Source organism: Labrus bergylta, chromosome 19 (genome assembly GCF_963930695.1).
Source record: "Labrus bergylta chromosome 19, fLabBer1.1, whole genome shotgun sequence".
NCBI lineage: Eukaryota > Metazoa > Chordata > Actinopteri > Labriformes > Labridae > Labrus > Labrus bergylta.
In genome coordinates, this window is record NC_089213.1 from 19,635,956 (window position 1) to 19,653,801 (window position 17,846).

General features: G+C 41.8%; 1 protein-coding gene across 2 annotated transcripts in view; it reads left to right on the plus strand.

Annotated features, from left to right (window-relative positions):
• Nucleotides 1–17,846, plus strand: part of runx1t1 (RUNX1 partner transcriptional co-repressor 1) — a 57,598-nt gene that overhangs the window by 16,812 nt on the left and 22,940 nt on the right. The gene's annotated exons all lie outside the window — the stretch shown is intronic.

Here is a 17,846-nt window from a genome sequence, read left to right on the forward strand (position 1 = left end):
CAAACTGTGGAAATTATAGCTATTACAACATGCAGACCAATGCAAGCAATCAGAACTCTTGTTATGCAGCGGAATATTCCTCTTTCTGTCACAAGTCTGGTTGCACCGTCTTCTGTTTGGTTCTGACTGTGAAAGTGGGACTGACTCATAGGCGCTTTAAGCCCTATATGTCACACATGAACATGACACCTGAAAACGTCCTGAAATTCTCTAGGTGAGCTGCATGGTTGGAAAAAAAAACCCGAGTCTTTCTCAATTCTTTCCTGTCATTCCCCTTTTAAAATTTCGGAGGAGTCAGTGAAATCAATGGGAAAATTCTGGGTTAATGTAACTAGGATGTAGTGGTAGGAGTGATGACGTCTATATTGAGCGGCTGGCGACTTACTGTCATGTGACTCCATGCTTTGTTATGTTTTCTGCTCACCATGTATGTTCTCCTCTATATGTAAAGGCAAAAACGTTAGTTTATTGTGTCAGACTGTGTTGCACATCTGCCATCCGATAGACTTCAGGGTGCAAGCTGTCAGAAGATTTCTAGACGTGTTCAGAGGAAGTAGTGTGAAATCGGCTCTACAGGCTGATCATATCGCTGATTTGAGTTTTGGTTAGCATCACAGGGCTTCCTGGCACCAGTGTTGAAATAAATCAATAGCAGATCTCTGATTACAACAACTGGAAGGTGGAATATGAAGTTAAGCTCCAAATCGCTGTTTATTGAACAAACTAAATCCATTGTAGCAATGTCTGCCTTCGAAAGGGAAATATGAGCTTAGAAGAGAGAGTGCATGGATGTGAATGGGAGTCATTTCCTTGGCCATGAGTCTCAAGAGAGGAGCTATTGCTGTTGTTTGTCACCGCAATGCGCACACACACACACACATGTACACACACACATATTTTCAACCTCATCCGTCTCTTTCTCTTCTATTTCTCTGTCTTCTATTTCTTTATCCCTTTCTCGCTCTCCTCCATTACTGGCATTTTAAGCAGCTCACTGGGGAGCATGAGGCTTGTTGGCTCACAATAATGTTTAGATGCTTTGTCTCTCATCCCTGCTGTTGTGGACACACTCTCTCTCTCTCTCTCTTTCTCTCTCTCAAAGGGAGGTAAATGCAGTTAAAATGAGGTTCAGGGGAATATTGGCTTCCCTTTTTTTACTGTCTTCCACCTTCCTGAACACGATGCATGAGCTTGTGTGAAAGCGTGTGTGCATAGTGTGAGAGTGCATGTGTGCAGATGCCTGCAAGCTGACAGGGAGTGAAAGCCCAGACATATGTTAATCAGATGTTGTGATGATGGCTGAGCAGAAGGGGAGAGAGAGAGAGAGAGCACTAGAGGGAGGAATGAGGGGTGAAGAGAAAAGGAAGAGCTTTTAAAAGACCCCGAGCTGTGGTGGGAGATGTGGAGAGCAGTGTGGAGGGGAGAATTGAGGGGGAGAAGAGACAAAATGACAGGAAGTGGAGCAGTGATTCATTTTCTAACTGCAGGAACCACTGCGGAGAATCGATCTGATCCATTAGTTTAACTGAATGGACCTACACTGTAGGTTTGAGGTCACTAAACAGAAATGATCAATGTTCCTGAAGGGGCAGGATAACTTATCTTACACTGTGTCATTTTTCCTTTTTTCTTTTATTGAAGATGTACGCAGGACAGTGCTTCCCTGTTTTGGCAGCAGATCATTGAAATGAAACTTTGTTCTGAATAATAATGCAACATCAAAGCTGCTGTAGTCATTTCAAATATTTAAACAATGTATGAAATGACAAAGTTCAAGCAGTGTCACTTAAGGTGATGAACACACCAATATTAATCATCCACTCTCCCTTTGGCACCGTGGTGCTGTCACCATTTTCAGCACATAGTGAAATTTCATATAATGTCAACTTTCCTTCAAAAAAAAACAAAAAAAAACGGAGTCAGAATCAGAGTGAATACTGCCGTTTTTCAGGTGCTGCATATATAAAATAACAAAGTGTAATGTTCCTTTATTTCCTCCATACTCGTCCCATTACAAATAAAGGTGAAATAAATCAATACAAAGAACAAATGGGAGGCCGTAAAGTGAGTTTCTCATAGAACAGGATAAACAGCAACGTAATAGGCAGGAGTATTTCAAAGAAGCGAATGGTGGTAGAGACGAGAAGAGGAAAGCTGGAGAGAGGAGCGATGTGGGGCATTTCTTCTCAGGAGAGTTCAGAGGGGGGCTGAGAAGCAGCAGACGGCCGCTCCAAATGGATTTTCCTTGTTTGCAATTAGGCTACTTCTTCTGTCGCTGCCAGAGCCATGTAGTGGTTTTTTTTTTTGGTTTTTTTTTTAGAGGGCTTGGATGGAGAGAAGAATGGCGGGAGATGGAGGAGGATGAGTGGTAAACATACGGGAGAAGTGGTAAAAAAAAGAAAAAGAAAAAAGAGAGAGCAGAAGGTTGGTGACTGAATGAGAAAGGAGGATGAATAATTGGAATGGAATAAGCGCTCAATCGTACATCTTTCTGATGGCATTTGTGCGGTTGCCAGAAGGAGGTGGGACGATAGACGGAGACAGAATGGAGAGTGAGAGAAACCATCAGTTATTGCTGGTAGTGCTGGCCAGCGGGAAAGAAAGACATAAATGGAGAAAGGAAAAAGCAAGGATAGGAGTGATTTGAGATTACGTTGTGAAGGAGAAAAGTAATAGCATGGTGGTATTCATAAAGACAAGCTGTTAAGCTGTGACATATAGGGATACAAAATGCTTTGATAGGTTGAATGCAGTGGTAGAGTGATATGGATGAAATCACATGCGAGTGTTCTCCTCTAAATGAAAGAAAAAGGAGCTTGTGTCTCTGCCTAGCCTTCACTTTCAAACAGTGGTGCTGGGGGTTTAAATGAGAAACATGTGAGCGAGAGCTTCACCCAAGGCTAAACTCGGGTAAAGACACTGACCTGTTTTTAGCTTCTCTTTGATGTAAATTCCACAGTTCTGAACTTATATTACCTTCTGCTTCTCTTCTCCTCCTCCCTTTTTCATTTTCCTCTCTCCCTTTCTCTTCACTCTTATTCGTTGAACATACTTTTGTGACTTGATTTCTCTCCATGCTTCTTTATTTTTTTTTTGCATTTCTCCTTATTCGCTCTTCTTCTCTGATAATAACAAAAACGACTGAAATGAAGGATTATTTCTTCTTTCTTCTTAATCAAATAAACTTTTTTGTATAACATGCCAACATGTGTTTCATAGAAATTAAAAGCCACCTGTTACAGCCTCTCTAGTCACGGAAAAGACAGAAAGCAAGTTTAAAAAGAACTGTAGATTCACTGTATGTCTTGTTTAATTTCAGTAAGTCCTGTGCAATGACGACATCTTTATCCTACATGTCGCGATATAAGAAACACATGTCAAAGTGTCAATCATTACACAGGTGGTCATGATGTAACACAGGCATTATGCGGCCTGGATATCATGGTGGTAAGATGAAACATGTCGAGAGGTTGTGAGGAAAGAAGTAGAGGGAGCGAGAGTTTATGAAAGCAAAAAACAAGGGCATGAGAAGGAAGCAGCGGGAGAAGTCAGAGGCAGCGCACAGATGGCGAGCTGTCAGCGACCGGCTGTGTGTGTGTGTGTGTGTGTGTGTGTGTGTGTGTGTGTGTGTGTGTGTGTGTGTGTGTGTGTGTGTGTGTGTGTATGCATTTGTGTGCATGCTGCATGTATGTGCAGAGCAAACCCTGCCCGTGCTTTCTTATGTGCATCTATATGTGTGTGTGTGTGTGTGTGTGTGTGTGTGTGTGTGTGTCCACCAAGCTGAAGACTGCATGTGCACAGAGCTGTTTTTTCCCAGATGGCACCGGCAAACAGACACTGCTAGGCTGGCAGAGTTGGCACGAGAATGCGGCGCACAGTTGGCACCGCCAGCCACCATGCGCTCCCCTTTGCACTGGGGCGAGGGTACCTGCTGCCAGCCGCCTGAGCTCATTGACTGACTGGCAGGCTGTCTATAAACCGGCTCTTTCAGTTTGTTGAAGTTTCTCCATCTTTGTTTGATCCTCAGAGGGCACCCTTTCACCCCAAGTGAGTCTTAAACCTGCTGTTTCTCAAGGAGGAGGCGCTTTGAAAATCTGTTAGCGTGCAGCTGCTTTAATGAAAAAGCATAAAAAGTCAAAGCGTGAAGCGACGTCAGATTGCCTGTCAGAGGGATTCACATCACACCTTGAGCATTCAAACAGTTTTTAAGTGAACACAGCTGCATAGTAATTACATTCTGTTGAATCTATTGTTCCAGGCAAAAGCTTTTATGTCTTAATTTCATTGTCAAATCATTAAACAGTGATATGTCTTAACACATGCCTATGATCACGCTGATCTATAGGCCTCGACTGGCATGCTGCCAGCTCTGGAGGCTTTCCAACTGAACGTCTTGATGTGTTTCTCACTGTGTGTGTGGAAAAAAACAAGCAGATACACACAAGGTTGAATTTGTGCATAAAGCACTCTAATAGTGTGTATGTGTTTGTGTTCGTGTTTGTGCATGTGCATGTGCAAGTGGCAGATGTACAGGAATGTGTATGTGTGACTGTGACTGTGACTGTGTGTGTGTGTGTGTGTGTGTGTGCGTGCGTGCGTGTGTGTGTGGACTCTGTACTTCCCATGCCTTATACAGGAAGTAAACTATGTAAACTAAGCCCAGATGTGACAGTATGTGCTTGTGTCTACCATGCAGTCCTCTGCTGTGCGACTAGGTGTGTGAGTAGGTGTGTGTGTGTGTGTCTCTGAGGAAGCAGCTGTGCAAGCAGCAGCGTTCCTATGTCGGGAACACAATATCGAGATATCACGCACGTATAAGTGTGTCTCCGTCTTTGAACATATGTGTGTATATTCTTCTGTGTTTGTGTTTTTGTAGGAGGAGAAGGGAGAGTAGCGAGTGGGGTGTGGGTTGGGGGGGGGGGTATTTTGGCCACCCATCTGCGCTAGGATATTTCGCTACTGTTTCTGCAGGCATGCACACACATACACACACACACACACACACACACACACACACACAGAGCTCTGTGCCAGGCAAGCTGTTCACTAGCTGGCGCTGGCACAGCTCCAGAGAGAGTGGTGGCATCCATCTGTAGCACTGGAGAGCAGTTAGGCAGTGTGTGTGTGTGTGTGTGTGTGTGTGTGTGTGTGTGTGTGTGTGTGTGTGTCTTTCTACTTGTGTTTATTTAGGACTCAAACAAAACAATGGGACTGTCATGTTGATGTTATTGGTAGTATTGTTGGTGGGTGTAAGGACAGAGTTCAGAGTTGTTGGATGGTCAGTGGGAGGATGGTGATCTGACGGGCCTCCTGCAGAGTAAAGACTGTAACATGTGTCCAACAGTGAGGAGTCTACTTTTTTTCTACTGAAGCCTGAGCAAAGTTTTACTGTTCTTCTCTGAGAACTCTGGCAAAGTCAGGGCGAACAACACACATAAAAAAGCTGCCAAATTATATTTAGGAGTTATGAAATCATGAGAGCTGATGTGCTTTTTATAAAAGTAAAGATAACATTACGTTGCAGGTAAATATAACACATACACATGAATCTCATTGTAAGGTTTATTCATTTACATTTTTAACATTTTCAAATACTCATGCTTGCACTTGACAGTGATAAGGATATTATTACTCTGATGACAATAAAGTAGTGCTTAAGCTACGTGGAAAAAAAAGATGACGGAATGATGAGAAGTCCTTAACTTTCATCTGGATTTGAACGTATCAAAGAAATACAAAAAAAGGTTTCTTAAACTGTATTTCCAACATTTCTTAATGTTATACATATTTGTTCCTAATAATTATACATTTCAGATTTTCTTTTTAAAGGTAAAATATTCTGAATAATAATACAGCAACAATCACACATGGAGGGAGAGAGATGGCTCCGCCCACTGAGGGATGGCTCAGGTTTTTCCAAGAGTACAATTCAAGGAGAAGAAACAGACTATCCAAACCATAAAAAAACTTTCTTTGGCCTGAAAAGGGAAAAAGATAACCAAATCAATGTTGAGATGCATATCATCACTTGAAATTGACTGCAGAATCTTGTTTTCAGATGTTTACTAGCAGTCGTCTGCTGCTCTCTCGGCCTCACAGAAACTTGCAGATGAAACAGGATGGGGCGGTGGGAGTGTGAAGAGGGACGGGCCATTTTTTGATTTTTTTTTAAAAACAGTTAGTGTATCCATTTCATACATTCTTTACTTAAATTTCTGTACATAAGGGAGGAAATAGAAACTGAAAATGCTTTTCTCTTTCTGTTTCATAGGTGAACTAGATCAGTGTGTGTCAAAGCTTTCAGTTAAATTGTTCTCTTTTCACACACGCCGTTCTGAGATCCTCTCTTCTCACTTGTTGGTCAGCTGTGGGCTGACTGTGAGGTGAGACAGTAAAAGGTGAAACGATCATGGATGTATTATAGAGGTGGATACAGTATTGGATGTGGAGCACTGTTTAAGCTGCTCAGTGGTGCATGAAGCAAAAACATTTAACTTGAGCAAGTGAAAGTACCCGGGTTCTACTGGGTCCATAGAGCATGCACACTTGGAGTGACAGTCCCTTGGCTCTGATCTGCCTTCATTATGTCTACAAAAATATATCTGAAATGTATTTTTTTTAAAAGTGTTATTTCAGTTTTTGTATTGGGAAGTTGATGTACCTCTAAAAATGTATCCGCTAAGACGTTATTGACGTCTCTGTGTCCCTATGTAAGCTTATGGGAAGAAGTATTTTTAGGCCTACTGGCATCGCGTGACGCTGCAATACCAGGTTCAGCCACCATGTGAAATTGGCTTCAACAGTCTGCGTGCTTTCTGCGGCCTCGGAGACGATGAGCAGGCAGAGACGGAGAGACAGTGTGTAATGGTTACATGGAAGGAGAAAAAGACCTATCGCTGACCCTGAGTGCTCGCGGTGGCAGTGCATGTGTGTGTGTGTGTGTGTGTGTGTGTGTTTGTGTGTGCTGTGTTTGCCACCAGCAACTCTACTCTCAGCCACTCAGAGCCATTAGCAGTCCATGGTCACCATTTGACACACAAACACACACACACACACACACACACACACACACACACACACACACAAGCCTGGAGATGCCCTCGTGCAAGGTTACAAACCACCACTCTCCGGCTCCTTACTCGCCAGATGTGACTAAGACTCGTTTTAAAACATCCTCTGCTGCAGGGAAAAGGAGGGAGGGGCAATGGAGGAGAGGTGGTGTTAAAAGAAAAGAGAGTAGCAGTTTTAGGAGAAGGGGCTGTTGAGGGGTAACGTTTTGCGAATCTGGTTCTACTTACCAGAGCCCTGGAACACATTTCACAAATTGCAGACATATTTTTTCGAAAAGGTTTTGGGGAAGATAGTTAACCGGCAGTAATTTCCAACACATGGCGATCGTCATGTGATATTTTGAAAACACCAGGCAGACAGACAGCTTCCCTCCCCCTCTCATGGACCCTCCCTCCCTCCCTTACTGTTAGCCTCTGCCCTTTCTTTTTCTGTCTGTGTCCACTGCCTTTCGCGTTTGATTTCCCCATCTGTCTCTCATAGATGCTTAATGTTATCTCTCTAGTCCTATCCCTTACTTCAGCACCCTCGCCTCCCTCTTTTCCCTATATCTTAACATCTTTCTAAATCTTGGTTTTCCACATCTGTTTCGCCTTTTCATCACCTTCTGTTTTCCTACACATTACCCAGAGCAACTGCACTCTCACTTAGCCTATATTGCATATCACTACATCCCTCCCCTCTCCCCTCCATCGCTCTTTCCACATAGTAAAAGATAACTGTCATGTAAAACACGAGGGTCTTTACTGTCTGTTGGAAATTGATTTTCCTCTTGTAGACAGGTATATGATTTCTTAAAGCTCGGACAGATAAATTGGCTTAGAGCGACGGCTGCAGCCAGCTTGAGGAGAAATAAAAGGGGAGAGGACACAAATTGCCTCTTGGGCATGTGTGTGTATCGGTGTGTATCAATGTGTTTGTGTTAAGAGATTGAATGGATGCATCAGTGGTTTTAAATTGTGCTACAAGAGTCCAGCAGTCCACAGAGAGTATGTGTATGTGTGTTCTTGTTCCACTTTTTTTTTTCTCAGCCCTGGCAGAGGAAACGCTTTGTGCTTGTACGCCAACAAATGCAAGAAGTACACCACCTTCAGTGCGACTCCAAAAGAGAGGTCGTTGTCAAGTACAGTGCGCAGTTTAATTTGATGTATGCCGCAAGGATATTAATCCTCAGCGGCACAGCAGAAACGACATCACAATGGCAAGGACGTCGCACTAATTGTGAGAGAATCTTAGAAATGAAGACACCGTGTCGTCAGCGTAAAAAGGTTGGATGTTAAGTGCTTTGTGAGAGTCTTTTTTGCTGCTGGCATGGAGTCCTGCCTGGGAAAACACCCAGATCCATTTGGGTTCACTTGGCTCTGTGTCGGTCTGCATGGCATCAGAAAAGAAGCGAGCTGTGTGTGCTGAAAGTCATTTTCAACAGGCTGGCTTCCATTAGACGGCCAAACAGGGCTCAGCAGAGCTTACATCTGAGTTATATCACCCTCTTTTTCCCCCCAACAGCAACATTTATATGATTATTTTGACATCATGCAAATGAAAATGACAGGCCAGCTTTATGTAAATAAACAGAGATTTGATTGATTTTCTCAACATGTTGGGCCCCGCTTGGCCCCGTGTTATTGTCTGATGGCAGTATGTTTTCAGTTCAGTTATTATTCCTCCCGTAATGATGAGGCTAAGCCTTCCCTTTTTCGCTCTCTTTCACTCTCTACTGTTCACAGACCTCAATGTTTACTTTACCTTTACCTCTCTCTTTCTCTCCTCTTTTCACTTTCTGCATTTTTTTTCCTCAATACATTCCCTTTGCCTGTCTTTATTTTACAAGACCCTGTAGTTCAATTTTAGCCTTGCAACAACATGTGGCAGGAATCTGTTCAATCTGAGAGCATGCGTAACTGGCACTGTGAATCACTTTTATTGTTCCTTAACACTTGCTTCCCCTCTATCTGTCTCTGCCTGAGAGACTTTATTTCAACAGATGGGTAAAGCAGACTTTACTATAAATCTATTTTTTTTTTTTAAAAAGAGTGAAGGACTTTAAGTGTTATCCTCCGCATATGTTTCATTTTCCAGTGTGTTTTGCAGGATTTTTGTGTTGTTCTATTTTTATTGTTGTGTGCTGACGTGCACTGGTGTACACGATAATGTTTGTGTGATGGAACAGATGGTGTTCAGACCTTTGTGTGCGATTGAGAAATCTCCTTATGTCTGTGCTGGCTTGACAAAGTGTAAACACACGATGCTACACTGAGAGAGAAATTACAATTCATCGGGAAAAGCAGAATATCTATTGTAGCATTTCTCCTTCATGTTGTCTTCTTTATGATATCAGGGCAGGATGGTGTCACAATGAAGTGAAATAAAGACAAAGTGCACTTAAAATTATATTTTTCCACCTTTCTTATTTTCATATAGCTGATATTGTGATTTTAATGTGTTATCATGTGAAATATAAAAAATAGGATACACTTACAGTAAAGACTTACATCCCAACATTCTTCTATCAGTATTGGTCTTGTGAGAAAATCCAACCTTGCAAGCAAACTGTTTTTTGGAAAATAAAATGATAAGATAAGCAATAATTCTAATAATAAAAAAAGAACAATGTAATGACATTCAGGTTAGTAGGTTAAATACATTCTTGCTGCAGGAGAGAACAACATTATGGTAAAAGTTAAGTAAAACGTATAGGCCTACATGTTCCTGCTATTTCCTGGAAGTTTCAGTGAAACTTAATGCATGTATGTGCTTTGATTTGATGTAGAATTAACACCAGGGCAAACTGAGACAAAACAAGATAAGGACAAAAGATGTACTTGTATCAGTGTTTGAGTTAAAGAGACAACATATAGGTCAGTAGTTGTGAAAAGTGCGCCTGTGTCATAGTGTAATGTAAAGGAAAATGATTAGAGAAATGAGTGGTGTGTACAGCTCATTGGCTTCTTTCTTGAATCACGAAGTAAGTAAGGGGGAAACTGTGTCAGGCTGTGCCCAAAGTTCCTGCATCCTTTAATGTTTGCTGGGGATTAGCTGAAGCAGAGGTCTCCAGAATACAGAAATCAGGGGGAAGGTGTGTGTTCCCACGACGGGAAAGATGCGAAGACAGGAGGAGGGGAAGCAAGAACGAGAGGATGAGAAGAAGACAGAGGGGGGAAGAAAAAAGAGAATTGCACTGATGAAGGTGCTGCTCTCCTTTGCTGTAGAGGGAAATAAGAAAATGGAAATCAGCTGTGTGTGTGAATGTGTGTGAGTGTGTGTTGTTTTGTTTCTAGCTGTGTGTCTGTGTGTGTGTGTGTGTGTGTGTGTGTGTGTGTGTGTGTGTGTGTGTGTGTGTGTGTGCTTGTGGATTTGTGGTAGGGCGTTGCATCCATACATCTTCTTGACAAGCGGGTGGAGTTTGATGGGACATGTTCTGCATACTGCTCCATCTGGCTGCCGATTATTCTGTGTGTGTGTGGGGGGGGGTGTGCACGTTTTGGAGGAGAAGGATGATGGGAAGAGGCGAGAGGTTACCCCTGTTGCATACCGATGGATTCCTCCTGTTCCTCTGTGTACACCGTCTGAATCTCAATCGTCCCACCTGTCCCGCGCAACAGCGTTCTTTAACACATCCGTCCTCTCCTTCTCTCCATTTCTGCTCCTCCCTTGTGTGTCTCTCGCTCCCTCTTTCTCACATCTGCACTCTGCACACAGAGCAATCAACAACACAAGCCACTATCAGAGCGTCGCTGTATTACTTCATCTTTTCCATTACCTATCTGTCCCGCTCTCTTATTGTATACCGTGTGTGTATGTGTGTGTTTTTGTGTGTGTTTTTGTGGGTAAAACACACCCGGAGGCACCATTTTGCACACACATGGGCATGTTGCGGACATTAGTGCTCAATTCACAGGCTTCCTGCGGATTCAATGCCTCACAGTTTTCACTTCACACCCCGGTGTGTGTGTGTGTGTTGACGGCATTATGCATGTCTTGATTCTATGTCAGTGTGTGTGTGTGTGTGTGTGTACGGGGCATAAGCGGGTCAGTCTGTGTACATTTTTTCCATTTAACTCCATTATGATGATATCTTATGTCTGACTAATACAATCTTGTGCTCATGTGCGAGTCGGCGCACCGTAAATTGTTTATGTCACAGCCGCCAACTCTGGAAAATTCACCCAGCGTGATTGAAATCCATTGTCGTTTTTGAAGAATGGGATTTGCCTGTGTGAAGTAGTCTCGAGTGGCATATTACCGCCGCTGTTATCACATCATTTTCTGGGCCTCCAACTGTACGATCGCAGCAAACACACACACACACACACACACATACAAACTCACACACACAAAAAAAACCACACACTCATACACACACAAAAAGTGGCAATTCTGGCTCGTGAAGTGTGTAATTGAGATGGTTTGACTCTCTCTCGATGATAAACTTTGAAGTCATGCCTGTGAATAATCTAAAAAAATCAAGGTTAGGCGGCGTCGTCCCCGTTTTGCGGGGTGATTTGAATCCAAAATGACCTGATAGCTTATTTGATGCGATGATGAAATGTGAGGTTTTGATATTACATTGTATTACTGCCTGGAGTTGTGGGTTAGCAGAGTCGTCTCTGTAGCGTATTTGAACTGTTTCTCAGGGACCGCGTTCCTCCTGGATATCTTCGCTGCAGCAACCTTGTTTTAGGCAAGTGATGTAACTTGCATGTAACCTCAGAAAAAAAGGCGTGTATGTAAAGTCAGTGGGGGGATAAAATCTCTTTTTCTTTGAGCTTTTGGCTGAGAGAGGGTTACAAGCGAGAGGGAGAGAAAAGACGAAGACAGACAGCCAGAAAGAAAGAAAGACGGGGGAGATTTTGCAAACATGGTGGATCCCATAATCATAGACGATGCAAACGGGTGATGTAAGTGTGAAGACATCTTTGTGAGTGGCAGGTATAGTCGTCCAGGGTTCTGCCTCATTTCTAGAAGCGCCCTGTGTGCCCTGAGGGGAAGATTGTATAGAGATTAAAGAAGACACAAACACGATACATTCAGCTGTGGCCTGTAATATTAACAGGAAGCTTTTGATGGCGTGTTTTGAGAGCAGTTATGGACTTTTGTGTATTCAATCCTTGTCTTTAATATGAGATGATAACAAGGAACGTACAATCACAGATTTGATGTTTCTCAACCTGGTGCTCTGAAACCTTCCAGTGGGCCTGTTTGCTTGTGAAATACAGAGAAATATTACCCCTTCAGCCAACTTCAAACTCTTAGACTGAACATCTCTTTGATTGACGTACCCACAACGCAAAGATGTGCAATCTCTGACAGTACAAAGAAAACATGCGGGGCCAAAGCTCAAAATGTTCTCACTGTGCAGTGTAACAGTGCTATTGGTGTATTACTATTGGTGGTCATTATAACCTCACCCCATCCTGGGAGGTCGTAGTTCATAGTTAGGCAGATATCAGTGCAATCACTTTACCCTTTCTACATTCCAACAATGTGCCAAATACATGTAATGATAATAATCTACAATTATCCTTAATACGTTTCGGCACCTCTGCCATCCACTCATTCCTGGACGACGGCAATTCTGAGAAGTCGTAAAGCGAGTTAGACAAAGTCAAAGCACTCATCGGAACCCTTTCCATTAACGCTCCGCACATCAATACCTGTCCAGTGTTGGAATAAACATCCATCCGCCGGCCGCAAATCAGCTCTACGTATACTGTATGCAACGAGCGTGAGCTAACAGGTCTAATAAATGGACAATAGATGTGCATTAAGTTCAGCCATTAACTTTTTAACAGACACATTAGACCGGAGGAGACTTTGTTTTCAAGGTTGTTTAAGGTTGCTTGTTCAGGTTGGTGCTTTTTCTAACTGAATTATGCATGAGGTAGAAAGCGCTGTTCAGCCTGCCTTGGCTGCTGTAATAAGACGAGGGATTGTCTGTCGTCGTCTCCATACATATTTTGTATTTTAAAATATACAAATAGACAAATTTGCTCATGGAAAATGGATACTACATACATTCGTTTGCCCCAAGTAGTTTTTCAGTAATGTGCTGCAGTTGTAAGAAGTCTTTTTTGTTTTTCCACAAATCAGATATCGACTCGCTGAATTACCTTGTAGAGGGTGTACTGCTATTGACTCAAGTGGTATAGTAAATGTGAGTGAACGGGTGGGTGCGGCCCTTGTTGGTTAGAATAAAGCCATCGATTTTATTCTGCTTTTATGCTTTGCAGTGCTCTCAATCATATCAGAAACAGACACGATTCTGTGTGTGTGTGTGTGTGTGTGTGTGTGTGTGTGTGTGTGTGTGAGAGAGAGAGAGAGAGAGAGAGAGCCTGGGTGCATGTATTTGCTGTGTACATGGATTTCACACTTTATCCTTCATCTTCTTCCCCCAAGGGGCTGTGTGTGGAGTTTGAAATGCTTTCAGGGGTATATGTTTCTCTCATCTCCCACGACGACTGCCCCCCCCCCCTCCCCAATCCTCACACTGACCCAGGTGTTAATCCCCAATTACAAGCCTGTAACCAAACTCATCTTTTCACGCCGCCGCAGGGCCTCCAGCACCATGCAAGGACTACAGATGGATCTTGAGTTCAAACATTTATGCTTTTCCCCCTTTTTTCACGAGATTCAAATTGAATATCCATCTTTTTTTTTTCATTTGCAGTTCACTGAGAAGTCACACTTGGATGAGCAAGTCTTGACACAATCCAGTCTAAAAGATCTATCTCAGGGGAAAAAAAAACGTTGACAATAACCGCCTATTTTTATCCGAAAATCACAATGTAATTTCTAAGTTGTCAACTAATGAGTGGCAAGAGCTTTTACATCTCCAGGAGAAAAAAAAACATAAGCAGAAAAGCCGTTATTGATCTCTTTTTCTTCAAAAGCCAAAAAGTTTAGATCAATTACAGTAATAATGCCAAACCATCAACATTTTATCAAATTTTATCAACGACTTTTATGGTCTGAGAAGTCTCACCATAACGCTGTTCACCCAACATAAAAGAGACTTAAGTCCTAAACTTGTGCAGACAGCAAAGTCATAATAAAAGAACTACATAAAGTTACAATAAAAATGGTGATGTTGAGAGTGTTTGATAAATGGGTATCATCGATGATTGTGGAAAATGGAGAAAAAATTGTCATTTCTAGATTTTTTTCAGCACTATGATTTTAGCATTATTGAGATTTATTCATACAGACTGTTTAGAAAGCAGCATTAAAAATCACAGATTCCAAAATTAGGAGTATCTACAATATAATGTTTGGACTATTTTGCTGAGTTCAAATCCACTGGAAAGTATTTATCCGAAAGTACCTCAGGGAAATAATGCGTCAGTGTTCTCTTGAAACACTTTTTTCAACAGGAGTTTATTCTAGACATTTCTATCTGCAGACAACCTGAAGTCAATATCTGATTCATCGTTGTATTGTGAGGATGTGAGTCATTTCCAATTTTTTTCAATCGAGTCACAAAAAATGATGTGGACGTAATATTTGACAATAGATCACCGTAATGACTTCTTCATTACAAGAAAACAAACAAACTGAACCATTTTAAGCATGAGCTCAAAGACTCAGAGGAACAGAGTAAGTAGAACCATGTGTGATACGTTAACTTCTCTCTATTTAACTTGGGTTCGTTAAGCGTGTACATTCAGACTCTCATGTTTGACTCTACAATGATGAATTACCTTGGGCCCTGTCAGCCAGCCGTCCTCTTTAATGACCTTGTATTTTCATAGATCATATTTAGGCGGGCATACAGGATATGATAGCTGGCAGCCAGAGGTAAGACTATATGTTTCCACTCGCTACTCTGCTGTAGGCTGAGTTTATAAAATAAATAGTCCAGATATATTTTTTTTACTGCGGTGAAATAAGAGCAGTAAACCTTTCTGCTGTACGCTAATCCATGTTGATAGGATGAAAAGAGGCTGTGTGTGTGTGTGTGTGTGTGTGTGTGTGTGTGTGTGTGTGTGCGTGCGTTTGACAGAGTATACAGGCAGGTATTGCAGCTCACTGAATAGATGCTTTAAGGTTTGGAAGGTCGATCTGTTCTCTCCATCTTCTCTTTAAATTTGACTCTTCCTTCACCTCCATTCCTCTATTCTCTGCTTTCCTAATCACTTCTCATTTTTTTCCACTGATCTCCACTCCGTATCCGCTCATGCACCTCTGTTCAATTCCGCCTATTCCGCTCTGCATTTGCTGAGTCAAAACTTTTACACTAATATTTAGTTTTATGGCGTTCAATAGACTAACATGTCATTCATAAGTCAAAAGCAACCCAAACCTTACTTTTTTTAAGAGACTCAGCACACATTGAACACATCCCAGTAATCCAAAAAAAAATGAAGTAGTCTGTAGTGTTCTGGGGTCTTGGTTTAGGATTTGCATCTCACTGTTGACTCCAGTGAGTCTGTGCTGGTTTGCTGTGAGACTGATCAACGTAATGCAATCCCAGAACACATTAGCAATAACTTAACAACAGATTGAGAAATGTCTTTAAACACATATCTGTATGCAAGTGCAGCTAGTAATCCCCTTCAAGAGGTTGTTCATCAACACCAACTATTCTCACTTCTCTAGTTGCTGGTTGGACTGTCAACTATGGCATTGCAAAGAAATGGACGTCCTTTGTCCCTCACCAATGGCTACACCGGAAGCTCAGAACAAGTCCTCTGTGGCTCCCTGAGACTTCAGTGTCCTCAGAAAATAGCTGACAATATTCCTAAATTCCCATCATAGTGACTATAGACGTCAGTGTATCAGCATTTATTTTAGTTTCACATGAACTGCTTATTTCTTGTAACACTTGAAATAAATGAATCTTTACCTTTTTGTATGCCACCATTCTTAATAAAGCTTCAAGAGTCCATTCTTTGTTAAAGTTCTGTTCATGATGGCGTTAGATGTAATTAAAAAGTCTATTTCTCACCATTGTTTCATTCATATACAACACGTTATCTCTTATTGTGTTTCCAAGGGGTCAACATGCAGAAAAAACAAAAGTGGCCTTAATGTTAAATCTGAAAATATGTATGAAGACACTCTCTCGCTCTTTTTTTTTTTTTTTTTAATTTCAGAGACATCTCCATCCCTCACTCGCCTGCCTGCTAAAGCCGAGCTAGCGTGACTAAAATACTTAGTCACAGTGCACCTCAGCAGCAGCCAGCCACAGTGACTGAGGCTCAGGCCTATAGCTAACAGGCTTAGAATATCCTGTCTCTCTCATATGAGAGTTCCTCTTTCATGTCACCTAAAACCCAACACTGCAGATCCAAACTGTCGGCATGGCGTTTATATAGCCTGTAGTGTAAACACTCGAATGCACAAACACAGGGAAAGTTTGAAATAACTGAAGTTACATGCAAACTATACGATTGCATAATAGGCTGTATACGTAAAAACATCAATATGTCCTTTGGGTCTTGAGAAAAATGTCTAACAGGGATCTTTTTTCTGGAACATTCAGTCGTACCCCCCTGATTCTAGGGTGTGTGTGTTGTTGTTGTTGTTGCCATAGTTGCGATATCAGTGTGGTTGTATGTTTGAGTGGAGTCCCCTCCACGATAACAGCTGTATGTTCCAAATGTCAAAGATTGCACTTTTGTTTCTCTTGCAGCCCCCTCCCTTCCCCTCTCCTCTCTCCATCCTCTTTTTCTCCTTCCTCCTTTTTTTTATAATCTCTTCTTCACAATGTGCCTTAGAGAGGGTTGATAACAGTCTGTTAACTCCGGGATAGCCTCGTTACTGCTGTTATTGTGGGAAGCTGTGTATCTTATCCTGCAAAAAAATTGGGCTCAACCCCTCATGAAAGTGTGCGATAAAGTCTTGTTGACACATTTGATAGGGTCACTTATCGGTTGAGAACAATTCAACTGAATGAGGCGAAAACAGGCTTGTCCTCTGCAGAGATGTTTGGTTTGTGATGAGCGTTTTATGTGCCAAGTTTAAACCAAATACAAGATAAGAGTTATGGTGAAAATCGTCACATTGTGTAAGAAGTGATTAAGGTGAAGATTGGCATGTGGTATGCAAATACGTTTAGCTTTTCATTAACATTATCTATTTGTCAAAAACAGAGTAATGTGTGAAATGAATCAGGGAAATCAGCATGTTGTTTGCATTCATGTTTATTTTTTTGGTTTTCTGTTTGAGTTGTCGGATTTCTTACTTAAGTGTTGTAGGAATGATTCATTTCTTTTCTGTCCTTCTTTTGTCACTTTATCTCAAGATAAATTGAATTTCGTTCGTTTTGACATCTTGAAATTACTGATGAGTTCTTCATTTTCTGCCTTGTTTCAACCAAACAGATGTTGTTGTTTTTTTTTATTTAACCTGTATTTAACCAGGTTGGTCCCATTGAGATGAAAAACCTATTTTTCAAGGGAGACCTGACCAAGACAGGCAGCAGCAAAAACACAAAGTTACAGACGGAAATACAAAGAGAGTCCAAGTACAATTTACAAAAGCATTACATTTTGGATTAAAATAGAACCATCTATGAGTCATATCTGGGAATCAGTTGTTCAAACAGCCGAGCTAAAACATCGACATGTGAATTTAACATCAAGGGATACATGCATTAAGCCGGGGAGTATGTATGAGTGTGTGTGTGTGTGTGTGTGTGTGTGTGTGTGCATTATGTTTGATCACTGCAGTTGTTCGCAGTGGATGATGCTTTGTACATCGTGCATGCAGGATGACACAGATGGTGGTAGAAGAACTACTGGCTGCAGATTCACACTCCTCTCTCAGGTGTCTGCGTG